The 14,453-nt window shown below is 40.8% G+C and overlaps 11 non-coding genes across 11 annotated transcripts; all 11 read right to left on the minus strand.

The window, feature by feature from the left end:
• Positions 1-717: 717 nt before the first annotated feature.
• Positions 718-791, minus strand: TRNAT-AGU (transfer RNA threonine (anticodon AGU)). Its single transcript has one exon. It is a non-coding gene; the product is annotated as a tRNA-Thr (tRNA).
• Positions 792-2,004: 1,213 nt separating this feature from the next.
• TRNAT-AGU (transfer RNA threonine (anticodon AGU)) lies at positions 2,005-2,078 on the minus strand. The gene has a single exon. It is a non-coding gene; the product is annotated as a tRNA-Thr (tRNA).
• A 1,213-nt stretch (positions 2,079-3,291) lies between these two features.
• TRNAT-AGU (transfer RNA threonine (anticodon AGU)) lies at positions 3,292-3,365 on the minus strand. Its single transcript has one exon. It is a non-coding gene; the product is annotated as a tRNA-Thr (tRNA).
• Positions 3,366-4,578: 1,213 nt separating this feature from the next.
• Positions 4,579-4,652, minus strand: TRNAT-AGU (transfer RNA threonine (anticodon AGU)). The gene has a single exon. It is a non-coding gene; the product is annotated as a tRNA-Thr (tRNA).
• A 1,213-nt stretch (positions 4,653-5,865) lies between these two features.
• Positions 5,866-5,939, minus strand: TRNAT-AGU (transfer RNA threonine (anticodon AGU)). The gene has a single exon. It is a non-coding gene; the product is annotated as a tRNA-Thr (tRNA).
• Positions 5,940-7,152: 1,213 nt separating this feature from the next.
• Positions 7,153-7,226, minus strand: TRNAT-AGU (transfer RNA threonine (anticodon AGU)). Its single transcript has one exon. It is a non-coding gene; the product is annotated as a tRNA-Thr (tRNA).
• A 1,213-nt stretch (positions 7,227-8,439) lies between these two features.
• TRNAT-AGU (transfer RNA threonine (anticodon AGU)) lies at positions 8,440-8,513 on the minus strand. The gene has a single exon. It is a non-coding gene; the product is annotated as a tRNA-Thr (tRNA).
• A 1,213-nt stretch (positions 8,514-9,726) lies between these two features.
• On the minus strand, positions 9,727-9,800 carry TRNAT-AGU (transfer RNA threonine (anticodon AGU)). Its single transcript has one exon. It is a non-coding gene; the product is annotated as a tRNA-Thr (tRNA).
• Positions 9,801-11,013: 1,213 nt separating this feature from the next.
• Positions 11,014-11,087, minus strand: TRNAT-AGU (transfer RNA threonine (anticodon AGU)). The gene has a single exon. It is a non-coding gene; the product is annotated as a tRNA-Thr (tRNA).
• Positions 11,088-12,300: 1,213 nt separating this feature from the next.
• Positions 12,301-12,374, minus strand: TRNAT-AGU (transfer RNA threonine (anticodon AGU)). Its single transcript has one exon. It is a non-coding gene; the product is annotated as a tRNA-Thr (tRNA).
• A 1,213-nt stretch (positions 12,375-13,587) lies between these two features.
• TRNAT-AGU (transfer RNA threonine (anticodon AGU)) lies at positions 13,588-13,661 on the minus strand. The gene has a single exon. It is a non-coding gene; the product is annotated as a tRNA-Thr (tRNA).
• Between the last annotated feature and the right edge of the window lie 792 nt (positions 13,662-14,453).

The following is a 14,453-nucleotide window of genomic DNA, read 5'->3' on the forward strand; positions in this document are numbered from 1 at the left end:
GATATTTGACCTTCTCAAATCTCTGAGATAGTGCAATGAAGGATTCATAAATCTGTGCTGTCTAAGTGCATATAAAAGAGAAGACGTCATCCGATGTAGGATTGCATCAGGCATGCCAAATAAAAACGGTGGGTTTTATTTTGCCAGATTGAGCATTGGTTTATGACTGGTAAGGATTGCCTTAGTCCAACTCCAGACACCAGACAATGAAGGAGAAGAGATAAGGCCCACTCCGTTAGAGGCCAACTTAAAATCTTCAGTGAAAAAGCAAAGACTCATCAAAATGCTCTTCAGATCTTATGGTCTGGTTTCTACGTTTTTGGGCAGAGAAGTTGGCTGTGAAGTTCAGGTGATGCATTAACAATACAGTCTATGGATTGAGCTGTTTATGCATGGTTTTGACTTCCATCTTTGTTCTTGTTGTTTTCTTGCCCTTTCACTGTTCAAGAAGACTGCTATCAAACTTTTCTAGCAGGGAGAGATGCGCATGGAAGCATTTCAATCTGGCAAAAGAAAACCACTGTTTTTATTTGGCATGCTTGGTGCCATCCTACATCGCATGACATCTTCTTCCTTCTGAGCACTTAGACAGCACATATTTATAATTCCTTCATTCAACTATCTCAGAGATGTGAGAAAGACAAATTTGACATTAGTCTCTCACTATGAAAGGTGCCCTTTAAAAATCGAAACTTCTATATCGGGACTATGAAAAGAAGGCACTGCTGAGATTCGAACTCAGGATCTCCTGTTTACTAGACAGGCACTTTAACCAACTAAGCCACAGCACCTCTTTTCCTACTCACCGATAGTAAAGCAGCTTCTGGTAGAGTGGCCTTATTTGATCTTCAGTGTCATCTGATGTCTAGAGACAAACTAATGCAAATGCTATCTGGGATAAACCAATTTTCAGGGCTTCAATACAGACACGACATTCAATCTTTAGTAAAAATACTGTTATTAAAAACCCTGAGCATTAGCTCATTTCTGATATGGTTTGAGCTAGTCTAACTCTTGACATTATCCAGTGTAGGAGATGTGATAAGGTCCATTTTGCCAGAGGCCGATACACAATCTTTAGCTCAATTGCACAGACTTGTCAAAATCCTCATCAGATCATATCACCTGATTTCAGGTTTGTGATGTAGACGAGGTGGCCGAGTGGTTAAGGCGATGGACTGCTAATCCATTGTGCTCTGCATGCATGGGTTCGAATCCCATCCTCGTCGGTTTAATCTCCTTCTTCCGTGTTGAAAAGCTTAGTTTCCATTTAGAACCCAGGTGGTGGATATTTGACCTTCTCAAATCTCTGAGATAGTGCAATGAAGGATTCATAAATCTGTGCTGTCTAAGTGCATATAAAAGAGAAGACGTCATCCGATGTAGGATTGCGTCAGGCATGCCAAATAAAAACGGTGGGTTTTATTTTGCCAGATTGAGCATTGGTTTATGACTGGTAAGGATTGCCTTAGTCCAACTCCAGACACCAGACAATGAAGGAGAAGAGATAAGGCCCACTCCGTTAGAGGCCAACTTAAAATCTTCAGTGAAAAAGCAAAGACTCATCAAAATGCTCTTCAGATCTTATGGTCTGGTTTCTACGTTTTTGGGCAGAGAAGTTGGCTGTGAAGTTCAGGTGATGCATTAACAATACAGTCTATGGATTGAGCTGTTTATGCATGGTTTTGACTTCCATCTTTGTTCTTGTTGTTTTCTTGCCCTTTCACTGTTCAAGAAGACTGCTATCAAACTTTTCTAGCAGGGAGAGATGCGCATGGAAGCATTTCAATCTGGCAAAAGAAAACCACTGTTTTTATTTGGCATGCTTGGTGCCATCCTACATCGCATGACATCTTCTTCCTTCTGAGCACTTAGACAGCACATATTTATAATTCCTTCATTCAACTATCTCAGAGATGTGAGAAAGACAAATTTGACATTAGTCTCTCACTATGAAAGGTGCCCTTTAAAAATCGAAACTTCTATATCGGGACTATGAAAAGAAGGCACTGCTGAGATTCGAACTCAGGATCTCCTGTTTACTAGACAGGCACTTTAACCAACTAAGCCACAGCACCTCTTTTCCTACTCACTGATAGTAAAGCAGCTTCTGGTAGAGTGGCCTTATTTGATCTTCAGTGTCATCTGATGTCTAGAGACAAACTAATGGAAATGCTATCTGGGATAAACCAATTTTCAGGGCTTCAATACAGACACGACATTCAATCTTTAGTAAAAATACTGTTATTAAAAACCCTGAGCATTAGCTCATTTCTGATATGGTTTGAGCTAGTCTAACTCTTGACATTATCCAGTGTAGGAGATGTGATAAGGTCCATTTTGCCAGAGGCCGATATACAATCTTTAGCTCAATTGCACAGACTTGTCAAAATCCTCATCAGATCATATCACCGGATTTCAGGTTTGTCATGTAGACGAGGTGGCCGAGTGGTTAAGGCGATGGACTGCTAATCCATTGTGCTCTGCATGCATGGGTTCGAATCCCATCCTCGTCGGTTTAATCTCCTTCTTCCGTGTTGAAAAGATTAGTTTCCATTTAGAACCCAGGTGGTGGATATTTGACCTTCTCAAATCTCTGAGATAGTGCAATGAAGGATTCATAAATCTGTGCTGTCTAAGTGCATATAAAAGAGAAGACGTCATCCGATGTAGGATTGCATCAGGCATGCCAAATAAAAACGGTGGGTTTTATTTTGCCAGATTGAGCATTGGTTTATGACTGGTAAGGATTGCCTTAGTCCAACTCCAGACACCAGACAATGAAGGAGAAGAGATAAGGCCCACTCCGTTAGAGGCCAACTTAAAATCTTCAGTGAAAAAGCAAAGACTCATCAAAATGCTCTTCAGATCTTATGGTCTGGTTTCTACGTTTTTGGGCAGAGAAGTTGGCTGTGAAGTTCAGGTGATGCATTAACAATACAGTCTATGGATTGAGCTGTTTATGCATGGTTTTGACTTCCATCTTTGTTCTTGTTGTTTTCTTGCCCTTTCACTGTTCAAGAAGACTGCTATCAAACTTTTCTAGCAGGGAGAGATGCGCATGGAAGCATTTCAATCTGGCAAAAGAAAACCACTGTTTTTATTTGGCATGCTTGGTGCCATCCTACATCGCATGACATCTTCTTCCTTCTGAGCACTTAGACAGCACATATTTATAATTCCTTCATTCAACTATCTCAGAGATGTGAGAAAGACAAATTTGACATTAGTCTCTCACTATGAAAGGTGCCCTTTAAAAATCGAAACTTCTATATCGGGACTATGAAAAGAAGGCACTGCTGAGATTCGAACTCAGGATCTCCTGTTTACTAGACAGGCACTTTAACCAACTAAGCCACAGCACCTCTTTTCCTACTCACCGATAGTAAAGCAGCTTCTGGTAGAGTGGCCTTATTTGATCTTCAGTGTCATCTGATGTCTAGAGACAAACTAATGCAAATGCTATCTGGGATAAACCAATTTTCAGGGCTTCAATACAGACACGACATTCAATCTTTAGTAAAAATACTGTTATTAAAAACCCTGAGCATTAGCTCATTTCTGATATGGTTTGAGCTAGTCTAACTCTTGACATTATCCAGTGTAGGAGATGTGATAAGGTCCATTTTGCCAGAGGCCGATACACAATCTTTAGCTCAATTGCACAGACTTGTCAAAATCCTCATCAGATCATATCACCTGATTTCAGGTTTGTGATGTAGACGAGGTGGCCGAGTGGTTAAGGCGATGGACTGCTAATCCATTGTGCTCTGCATGCATGGGTTCGAATCCCATCCTCGTCGGTTTAATCTCCTTCTTCCGTGTTGAAAAGCTTAGTTTCCATTTAGAACCCAGGTGGTGGATATTTGACCTTCTCAAATCTCTGAGATAGTGCAATGAAGGATTCATAAATCTGTGCTGTCTAAGTGCATATAAAAGAGAAGACGTCATCCGATGTAGGATTGCATCAGGCATGCCAAATAAAAACGGTGGGTTTTATTTTGCCAGATTGAGCATTGGTTTATGACTGGTAAGGATTGCCTTAGTCCAACTCCAGACACCAGACAATGAAGGAGAAGAGATAAGGCCCACTCCGTTAGAGGCCAACTTAAAATCTTCAGTGAAAAAGCAAAGACTCATCAAAATGCTCTTCAGATCTTATGGTCTGGTTTCTACGTTTTTGGGCAGAGAAGTTGGCTGTGAAGTTCAGGTGATGCATTAACAATACAGTCTATGGATTGAGCTGTTTATGCATGGTTTTGACTTCCATCTTTGTTCTTGTTGTTTTCTTGCCCTTTCACTGTTCAAGAAGACTGCTATCAAACTTTTCTAGCAGGGAGAGATGCGCATGGAAGCATTTCAATCTGGCAAAAGAAAACCACTGTTTTTATTTGGCATGCTTGGTGCCATCCTACATCGCATGACATCTTCTTCCTTCTGAGCACTTAGACAGCACATATTTATAATTCCTTCATTCAACTATCTCAGAGATGTGAGAAAGACAAATTTGACATTAGTCTCTCACTATGAAAGGTGCCCTTTAAAAATCGAAACTTCTATATCGGGACTATGAAAAGAAGGCACTGCTGAGATTCGAACTCAGGATCTCCTGTTTACTAGACAGGCACTTTAACCAACTAAGCCACAGCACCTCTTTTCCTACTCACCGATAGTAAAGCAGCTTCTGGTAGAGTGGCCTTATTTGATCTTCAGTGTCATCTGATGTCTAGAGACAAACTAATGCAAATGCTATCTGGGATAAACCAATTTTCAGGGCTTCAATACAGACACGACATTCAATCTTTAGTAAAAATACTGTTATTAAAAACCCTGAGCATTAGCTCATTTCTGATATGGTTTGAGCTAGTCTAACTCTTGACATTATCCAGTGTAGGAGATGTGATAAGGTCCATTTTGCCAGAGGCCGATACACAATCTTTAGCTCAATTGCACAGACTTGTCAAAATCCTCATCAGATCATATCACCTGATTTCAGGTTTGTGATGTAGACGAGGTGGCCGAGTGGTTAAGGCGATGGACTGCTAATCCATTGTGCTCTGCATGCATGGGTTCGAATCCCATCCTCGTCGGTTTAATCTCCTTCTTCCGTGTTGAAAAGCTTAGTTTCCATTTAGAACCCAGGTGGTGGATATTTGACCTTCTCAAATCTCTGAGATAGTGCAATGAAGGATTCATAAATCTGTGCTGTCTAAGTGCATATAAAAGAGAAGACGTCATCCGATGTAGGATTGCGTCAGGCATGCCAAATAAAAACGGTGGGTTTTATTTTGCCAGATTGAGCATTGGTTTATGACTGGTAAGGATTGCCTTAGTCCAACTCCAGACACCAGACAATGAAGGAGAAGAGATAAGGCCCACTCCGTTAGAGGCCAACTTAAAATCTTCAGTGAAAAAGCAAAGACTCATCAAAATGCTCTTCAGATCTTATGGTCTGGTTTCTACGTTTTTGGGCAGAGAAGTTGGCTGTGAAGTTCAGGTGATGCATTAACAATACAGTCTATGGATTGAGCTGTTTATGCATGGTTTTGACTTCCATCTTTGTTCTTGTTGTTTTCTTGCCCTTTCACTGTTCAAGAAGACTGCTATCAAACTTTTCTAGCAGGGAGAGATGCGCATGGAAGCATTTCAATCTGGCAAAAGAAAACCACTGTTTTTATTTGGCATGCTTGGTGCCATCCTACATCGCATGACATCTTCTTCCTTCTGAGCACTTAGACAGCACATATTTATAATTCCTTCATTCAACTATCTCAGAGATGTGAGAAAGACAAATTTGACATTAGTCTCTCACTATGAAAGGTGCCCTTTAAAAATCGAAACTTCTATATCGGGACTATGAAAAGAAGGCACTGCTGAGATTCGAACTCAGGATCTCCTGTTTACTAGACAGGCACTTTAACCAACTAAGCCACAGCACCTCTTTTCCTACTCACCGATAGTAAAGCAGCTTCTGGTAGAGTGGCCTTATTTGATCTTCAGTGTCATCTGATGTCTAGAGACAAACTAATGCAAATGCTATCTGGGATAAACCAATTTTCAGGGCTTCAATACAGACACGACATTCAATCTTTAGTAAAAATACTGTTATTAAAAACCCTGAGCATTAGCTCATTTCTGATATGGTTTGAGCTAGTCTAACTCTTGACATTATCCAGTGTAGGAGATGTGATAAGGTCCATTTTGCCAGAGGCCGATACACAATCTTTAGCTCAATTGCACAGACTTGTCAAAATCCTCATCAGATCATATCACCTGATTTCAGGTTTGTGATGTAGACGAGGTGGCCGAGTGGTTAAGGCGATGGACTGCTAATCCATTGTGCTCTGCATGCATGGGTTCGAATCCCATCCTCGTCGGTTTAATCTCCTTCTTCCGTGTTGAAAAGCTTAGTTTCCATTTAGAACCCAGGTGGTGGATATTTGACCTTCTCAAATCTCTGAGATAGTGCAATGAAGGATTCATAAATCTGTGCTGTCTAAGTGCATATAAAAGAGAAGACGTCATCCGATGTAGGATTGCATCAGGCATGCCAAATAAAAACGGTGGGTTTTATTTTGCCAGATTGAGCATTGGTTTATGACTGGTAAGGATTGCCTTAGTCCAACTCCAGACACCAGACAATGAAGGAGAAGAGATAAGGCCCACTCCGTTAGAGGCCAACTTAAAATCTTCAGTGAAAAAGCAAAGACTCATCAAAATGCTCTTCAGATCTTATGGTCTGGTTTCTACGTTTTTGGGCAGAGAAGTTGGCTGTGAAGTTCAGGTGATGCATTAACAATACAGTCTATGGATTGAGCTGTTTATGCATGGTTTTGACTTCCATCTTTGTTCTTGTTGTTTTCTTGCCCTTTCACTGTTCAAGAAGACTGCTATCAAACTTTTCTAGCAGGGAGAGATGCGCATGGAAGCATTTCAATCTGGCAAAAGAAAACCACTGTTTTTATTTGGCATGCTTGGTGCCATCCTACATCGCATGACATCTTCTTCCTTCTGAGCACTTAGACAGCACATATTTATAATTCCTTCATTCAACTATCTCAGAGATGTGAGAAAGACAAATTTGACATTAGTCTCTCACTATGAAAGGTGCCCTTTAAAAATCGAAACTTCTATATCGGGACTATGAAAAGAAGGCACTGCTGAGATTCGAACTCAGGATCTCCTGTTTACTAGACAGGCACTTTAACCAACTAAGCCACAGCACCTCTTTTCCTACTCACCGATAGTAAAGCAGCTTCTGGTAGAGTGGCCTTATTTGATCTTCAGTGTCATCTGATGTCTAGAGACAAACTAATGCAAATGCTATCTGGGATAAACCAATTTTCAGGGCTTCAATACAGACACGACATTCAATCTTTAGTAAAAATACTGTTATTAAAAACCCTGAGCATTAGCTCATTTCTGATATGGTTTGAGCTAGTCTAACTCTTGACATTATCCAGTGTAGGAGATGTGATAAGGTCCATTTTGCCAGAGGCCGATACACAATCTTTAGCTCAATTGCACAGACTTGTCAAAATCCTCATCAGATCATATCACCTGATTTCAGGTTTGTGATGTAGACGAGGTGGCCGAGTGGTTAAGGCGATGGACTGCTAATCCATTGTGCTCTGCATGCATGGGTTCGAATCCCATCCTCGTCGGTTTAATCTCCTTCTTCCGTGTTGAAAAGCTTAGTTTCCATTTAGAACCCAGGTGGTGGATATTTGACCTTCTCAAATCTCTGAGATAGTGCAATGAAGGATTCATAAATCTGTGCTGTCTAAGTGCATATAAAAGAGAAGACGTCATCCGATGTAGGATTGCGTCAGGCATGCCAAATAAAAACGGTGGGTTTTATTTTGCCAGATTGAGCATTGGTTTATGACTGGTAAGGATTGCCTTAGTCCAACTCCAGACACCAGACAATGAAGGAGAAGAGATAAGGCCCACTCCGTTAGAGGCCAACTTAAAATCTTCAGTGAAAAAGCAAAGACTCATCAAAATGCTCTTCAGATCTTATGGTCTGGTTTCTACGTTTTTGGGCAGAGAAGTTGGCTGTGAAGTTCAGGTGATGCATTAACAATACAGTCTATGGATTGAGCTGTTTATGCATGGTTTTGACTTCCATCTTTGTTCTTGTTGTTTTCTTGCCCTTTCACTGTTCAAGAAGACTGCTATCAAACTTTTCTAGCAGGGAGAGATGCGCATGGAAGCATTTCAATCTGGCAAAAGAAAACCACTGTTTTTATTTGGCATGCTTGGTGCCATCCTACATCGCATGACATCTTCTTCCTTCTGAGCACTTAGACAGCACATATTTATAATTCCTTCATTCAACTATCTCAGAGATGTGAGAAAGACAAATTTGACATTAGTCTCTCACTATGAAAGGTGCCCTTTAAAAATCGAAACTTCTATATCGGGACTATGAAAAGAAGGCACTGCTGAGATTCGAACTCAGGATCTCCTGTTTACTAGACAGGCACTTTAACCAACTAAGCCACAGCACCTCTTTTCCTACTCACCGATAGTAAAGCAGCTTCTGGTAGAGTGGCCTTATTTGATCTTCAGTGTCATCTGATGTCTAGAGACAAACTAATGCAAATGCTATCTGGGATAAACCAATTTTCAGGGCTTCAATACAGACACGACATTCAATCTTTAGTAAAAATACTGTTATTAAAAACCCTGAGCATTAGCTCATTTCTGATATGGTTTGAGCTAGTCTAACTCTTGACATTATCCAGTGTAGGAGATGTGATAAGGTCCATTTTGCCAGAGGCCGATACACAATCTTTAGCTCAATTGCACAGACTTGTCAAAATCCTCATCAGATCATATCACCTGATTTCAGGTTTGTGATGTAGACGAGGTGGCCGAGTGGTTAAGGCGATGGACTGCTAATCCATTGTGCTCTGCATGCATGGGTTCGAATCCCATCCTCGTCGGTTTAATCTCCTTCTTCCGTGTTGAAAAGCTTAGTTTCCATTTAGAACCCAGGTGGTGGATATTTGACCTTCTCAAATCTCTGAGATAGTGCAATGAAGGATTCATAAATCTGTGCTGTCTAAGTGCATATAAAAGAGAAGACGTCATCCGATGTAGGATTGCATCAGGCATGCCAAATAAAAACGGTGGGTTTTATTTTGCCAGATTGAGCATTGGTTTATGACTGGTAAGGATTGCCTTAGTCCAACTCCAGACACCAGACAATGAAGGAGAAGAGATAAGGCCCACTCCGTTAGAGGCCAACTTAAAATCTTCAGTGAAAAAGCAAAGACTCATCAAAATGCTCTTCAGATCTTATGGTCTGGTTTCTACGTTTTTGGGCAGAGAAGTTGGCTGTGAAGTTCAGGTGATGCATTAACAATACAGTCTATGGATTGAGCTGTTTATGCATGGTTTTGACTTCCATCTTTGTTCTTGTTGTTTTCTTGCCCTTTCACTGTTCAAGAAGACTGCTATCAAACTTTTCTAGCAGGGAGAGATGCGCATGGAAGCATTTCAATCTGGCAAAAGAAAACCACTGTTTTTATTTGGCATGCTTGGTGCCATCCTACATCGCATGACATCTTCTTCCTTCTGAGCACTTAGACAGCACATATTTATAATTCCTTCATTCAACTATCTCAGAGATGTGAGAAAGACAAATTTGACATTAGTCTCTCACTATGAAAGGTGCCCTTTAAAAATCGAAACTTCTATATCGGGACTATGAAAAGAAGGCACTGCTGAGATTCGAACTCAGGATCTCCTGTTTACTAGACAGGCACTTTAACCAACTAAGCCACAGCACCTCTTTTCCTACTCACCGATAGTAAAGCAGCTTCTGGTAGAGTGGCCTTATTTGATCTTCAGTGTCATCTGATGTCTAGAGACAAACTAATGCAAATGCTATCTGGGATAAACCAATTTTCAGGGCTTCAATACAGACACGACATTCAATCTTTAGTAAAAATACTGTTATTAAAAACCCTGAGCATTAGCTCATTTCTGATATGGTTTGAGCTAGTCTAACTCTTGACATTATCCAGTGTAGGAGATGTGATAAGGTCCATTTTGCCAGAGGCCGATACACAATCTTTAGCTCAATTGCACAGACTTGTCAAAATCCTCATCAGATCATATCACCTGATTTCAGGTTTGTGATGTAGACGAGGTGGCCGAGTGGTTAAGGCGATGGACTGCTAATCCATTGTGCTCTGCATGCATGGGTTCGAATCCCATCCTCGTCGGTTTAATCTCCTTCTTCCGTGTTGAAAAGCTTAGTTTCCATTTAGAACCCAGGTGGTGGATATTTGACCTTCTCAAATCTCTGAGATAGTGCAATGAAGGATTCATAAATCTGTGCTGTCTAAGTGCATATAAAAGAGAAGACGTCATCCGATGTAGGATTGCATCAGGCATGCCAAATAAAAACGGTGGGTTTTATTTTGCCAGATTGAGCATTGGTTTATGACTGGTAAGGATTGCCTTAGTCCAACTCCAGACACCAGACAATGAAGGAGAAGAGATAAGGCCCACTCCGTTAGAGGCCAACTTAAAATCTTCAGTGAAAAAGCAAAGACTCATCAAAATGCTCTTCAGATCTTATGGTCTGGTTTCTACGTTTTTGGGCAGAGAAGTTGGCTGTGAAGTTCAGGTGATGCATTAACAATACAGTCTATGGATTGAGCTGTTTATGCATGGTTTTGACTTCCATCTTTGTTCTTGTTGTTTTCTTGCCCTTTCACTGTTCAAGAAGACTGCTATCAAACTTTTCTAGCATGGAGAGATGCGCATGGAAGCATTTCAATCTGGCAAAAGAAAACCACTGTTTTTATTTGGCATGCTTGGTGCCATCCTACATCGCATGACATCTTCTTCCTTCTGAGCACTTAGACAGCACATATTTATAATTCCTTCATTCAACTATCTCAGAGATGTGAGAAAGACAAATTTGACATTAGTCTCTCACTATGAAAGGTGCCCTTTAAAAATCGAAACTTCTATATCGGGACTATGAAAAGAAGGCACTGCTGAGATTCGAACTCAGGATCTCCTGTTTACTAGACAGGCACTTTAACCAACTAAGCCACAGCACCTCTTTTCCTACTCACCGATAGTAAAGCAGCTTCTGGTAGAGTGGCCTTATTTGATCTTCAGTGTCATCTGATGTCTAGAGACAAACTAATGCAAATGCTATCTGGGATAAACCAATTTTCAGGGCTTCAATACAGACACGACATTCAATCTTTAGTAAAAATACTGTTATTAAAAACCCTGAGCATTAGCTCATTTCTGATATGGTTTGAGCTAGTCTAACTCTTGACATTATCCAGTGTAGGAGATGTGATAAGGTCCATTTTGCCAGAGGCCGATACACAATCTTTAGCTCAATTGCACAGACTTGTCAAAATCCTCATCAGATCATATCACCTGATTTCAGGTTTGTGATGTAGACGAGGTGGCCGAGTGGTTAAGGCGATGGACTGCTAATCCATTGTGCTCTGCATGCATGGGTTCGAATCCCATCCTCGTCGGTTTAATCTCCTTCTTCCGTGTTGAAAAGCTTAGTTTCCATTTAGAACCCAGGTGGTGGATATTTGACCTTCTCAAATCTCTGAGATAGTGCAATGAAGGATTCATAAATCTGTGCTGTCTAAGTGCATATAAAAGAGAAGACGTCATCCGATGTAGGATTGCATCAGGCATGCCAAATAAAAACGGTGGGTTTTATTTTGCCAGATTGAGCATTGGTTTATGACTGGTAAGGATTGCCTTAGTCCAACTCCAGACACCAGACAATGAAGGAGAAGAGATAAGGCCCACTCCGTTAGAGGCCAACTTAAAATCTTCAGTGAAAAAGCAAAGACTCATCAAAATGCTCTTCAGATCTTATGGTCTGGTTTCTACGTTTTTGGGCAGAGAAGTTGGCTGTGAAGTTCAGGTGATGCATTAACAATACAGTCTATGGATTGAGCTGTTTATGCATGGTTTTGACTTCCATCTTTGTTCTTGTTGTTTTCTTGCCCTTTCACTGTTCAAGAAGACTGCTATCAAACTTTTCTAGCATGGAGAGATGCGCATGGAAGCATTTCAATCTGGCAAAAGAAAACCACTGTTTTTATTTGGCATGCTTGGTGCCATCCTACATCGCATGACATCTTCTTCCTTCTGAGCACTTAGACAGCACATATTTATAATTCCTTCATTCAACTATCTCAGAGATGTGAGAAAGACAAATTTGACATTAGTCTCTCACTATGAAAGGTGCCCTTTAAAAATCGAAACTTCTATATCGGGACTATGAAAAGAAGGCACTGCTGAGATTCGAACTCAGGATCTCCTGTTTACTAGACAGGCACTTTAACCAACTAAGCCACAGCACCTCTTTTCCTACTCACCGATAGTAAAGCAGCTTCTGGTAGAGTGGCCTTATTTGATCTTCAGTGTCATCTGATGTCTAGAGACAAACTAATGCAAATGCTATCTGGGATAAACCAATTTTCAGGGCTTCAATACAGACACGACATTCAATCTTTAGTAAAAATACTGTTATTAAAAACCCTGAGCATTAGCTCATTTCTGATATGGTTTGAGCTAGTCTAACTCTTGACATTATCCAGTGTAGGAGATGTGATAAGGTCCATTTTGCCAGAGGCCGATACACAATCTTTAGCTCAATTGCACAGACTTGTCAAAATCCTCATCAGATCATATCACCTGATTTCAGGTTTGTGATGTAGACGAGGTGGCCGAGTGGTTAAGGCGATGGACTGCTAATCCATTGTGCTCTGCATGCATGGGTTCGAATCCCATCCTCGTCGGTTTAATCTCCTTCTTCCGTGTTGAAAAGCTTAGTTTCCATTTAGAACCCAGGTGGTGGATATTTGACCTTCTCAAATCTCTGAGATAGTGCAATGAAGGATTCATAAATCTGTGCTGTCTAAGTGCATATAAAAGAGAAGACGTCATCCGATGTAGGATTGCGTCAGGCATGCCAAATAAAAACGGTGGGTTTTATTTTGCCAGATTGAGCATTGGTTTATGACTGGTAAGGATTGCCTTAGTCCAACTCCAGACACCAGACAATGAAGGAGAAGAGATAAGGCCCACTCCGTTAGAGGCCAACTTAAAATCTTCAGTGAAAAAGCAAAGACTCATCAAAATGCTCTTCAGATCTTATGGTCTGGTTTCTACGTTTTTGGGCAGAGAAGTTGGCTGTGAAGTTCAGGTGATGCATTAACAATACAGTCTATGGATTGAGCTGTTTATGCATGGTTTTGACTTCCATCTTTGTTCTTGTTGTTTTCTTGCCCTTTCACTGTTCAAGAAGACTGCTATCAAACTTTTCTAGCAGGGAGAGATGCGCATGGAAGCATTTCAATCTGGCAAAAGAAAACCACTGTTTTTATTTGGCATGCTTGGTGCCATCCTACATCGCATGACATCTTCTTCCTTCTGAGCACTTAGACAGCACATATTTATAATTCCTTCATTCAACTATCTCAGAGATGTGAGAAAGACAAATTTGACATTAGTCTCTCACTATGAAAGGTGCCCTTTAAAAATCGAAACTTCTATATCGGGACTATGAAAAGAAGGCACTGCTGAGATTCGAACTCAGGATCTCCTGTTTACTAGACAGGCACTTTAACCAACTAAGCCACAGCACCTCTTTTCCTACTCACTGATAGTAAAGCAGCTTCTGGTAGAGTGGCCTTATTTGATCTTCAGTGTCATCTGATGTCTAGAGACAAACTAATGGAAATGCTATCTGGGATAAACCAATTTTCAGGGCTTCAATACAGACACGACATTCAATCTTTAGTAAAAATACTGTTATTAAAAACCCTGAGCATTAGCTCATTTCTGATATGGTTTGAGCTAGTCTAACTCTTGACATTATCCAGTGTAGGAGATGTGATAAGGTCCATTTTGCCAGAGGCCGATACACAATCTTTAGCTCAATTGCACAGACTTGTCAAAATCCTCATCAGATCATATCACCGGATTTCAGGTTTGTCATGTAGACGAGGTGGCCGAGTGGTTAAGGCGATGGACTGCTAATCCATTGTGCTCTGCATGCATGGGTTCGAATCCCATCCTCGTCGGTTTAATCTCCTTCTTCCGTGTTGAAAAGCTTAGTTTCCATTTAGAACCCAGGTGGTGGATATTTGACCTTCTCAAATCTCTGAGATAGTGCAATGAAGGATTCATAAATCTGTGCTGTCTAAGTGCATATAAAAGAGAAGACGTCATCCGATGTAGGATTGCATCAGGCATGCCAAATAAAAACGGTGGGTTTTATTTTGCCAGATTGAGCATTGGTTTATGACTGGTAAGGATTGCCTTAGTCCAACTCCAGACACCAGACAATGAAGGAGAAGAGATAAGGCCCACTCCGTTAGAGGCCAACTTAAAATCTTCAGTGAAAAAGCAAAGACTCATCAAAATGCTCTTCAGAT

The sequence above is a fragment of the Anomaloglossus baeobatrachus genome, chromosome 7 (assembly GCF_048569485.1).
Source record: "Anomaloglossus baeobatrachus isolate aAnoBae1 chromosome 7, aAnoBae1.hap1, whole genome shotgun sequence".
Taxonomy (NCBI): Eukaryota; Metazoa; Chordata; class Amphibia; order Anura; family Aromobatidae; genus Anomaloglossus; species Anomaloglossus baeobatrachus.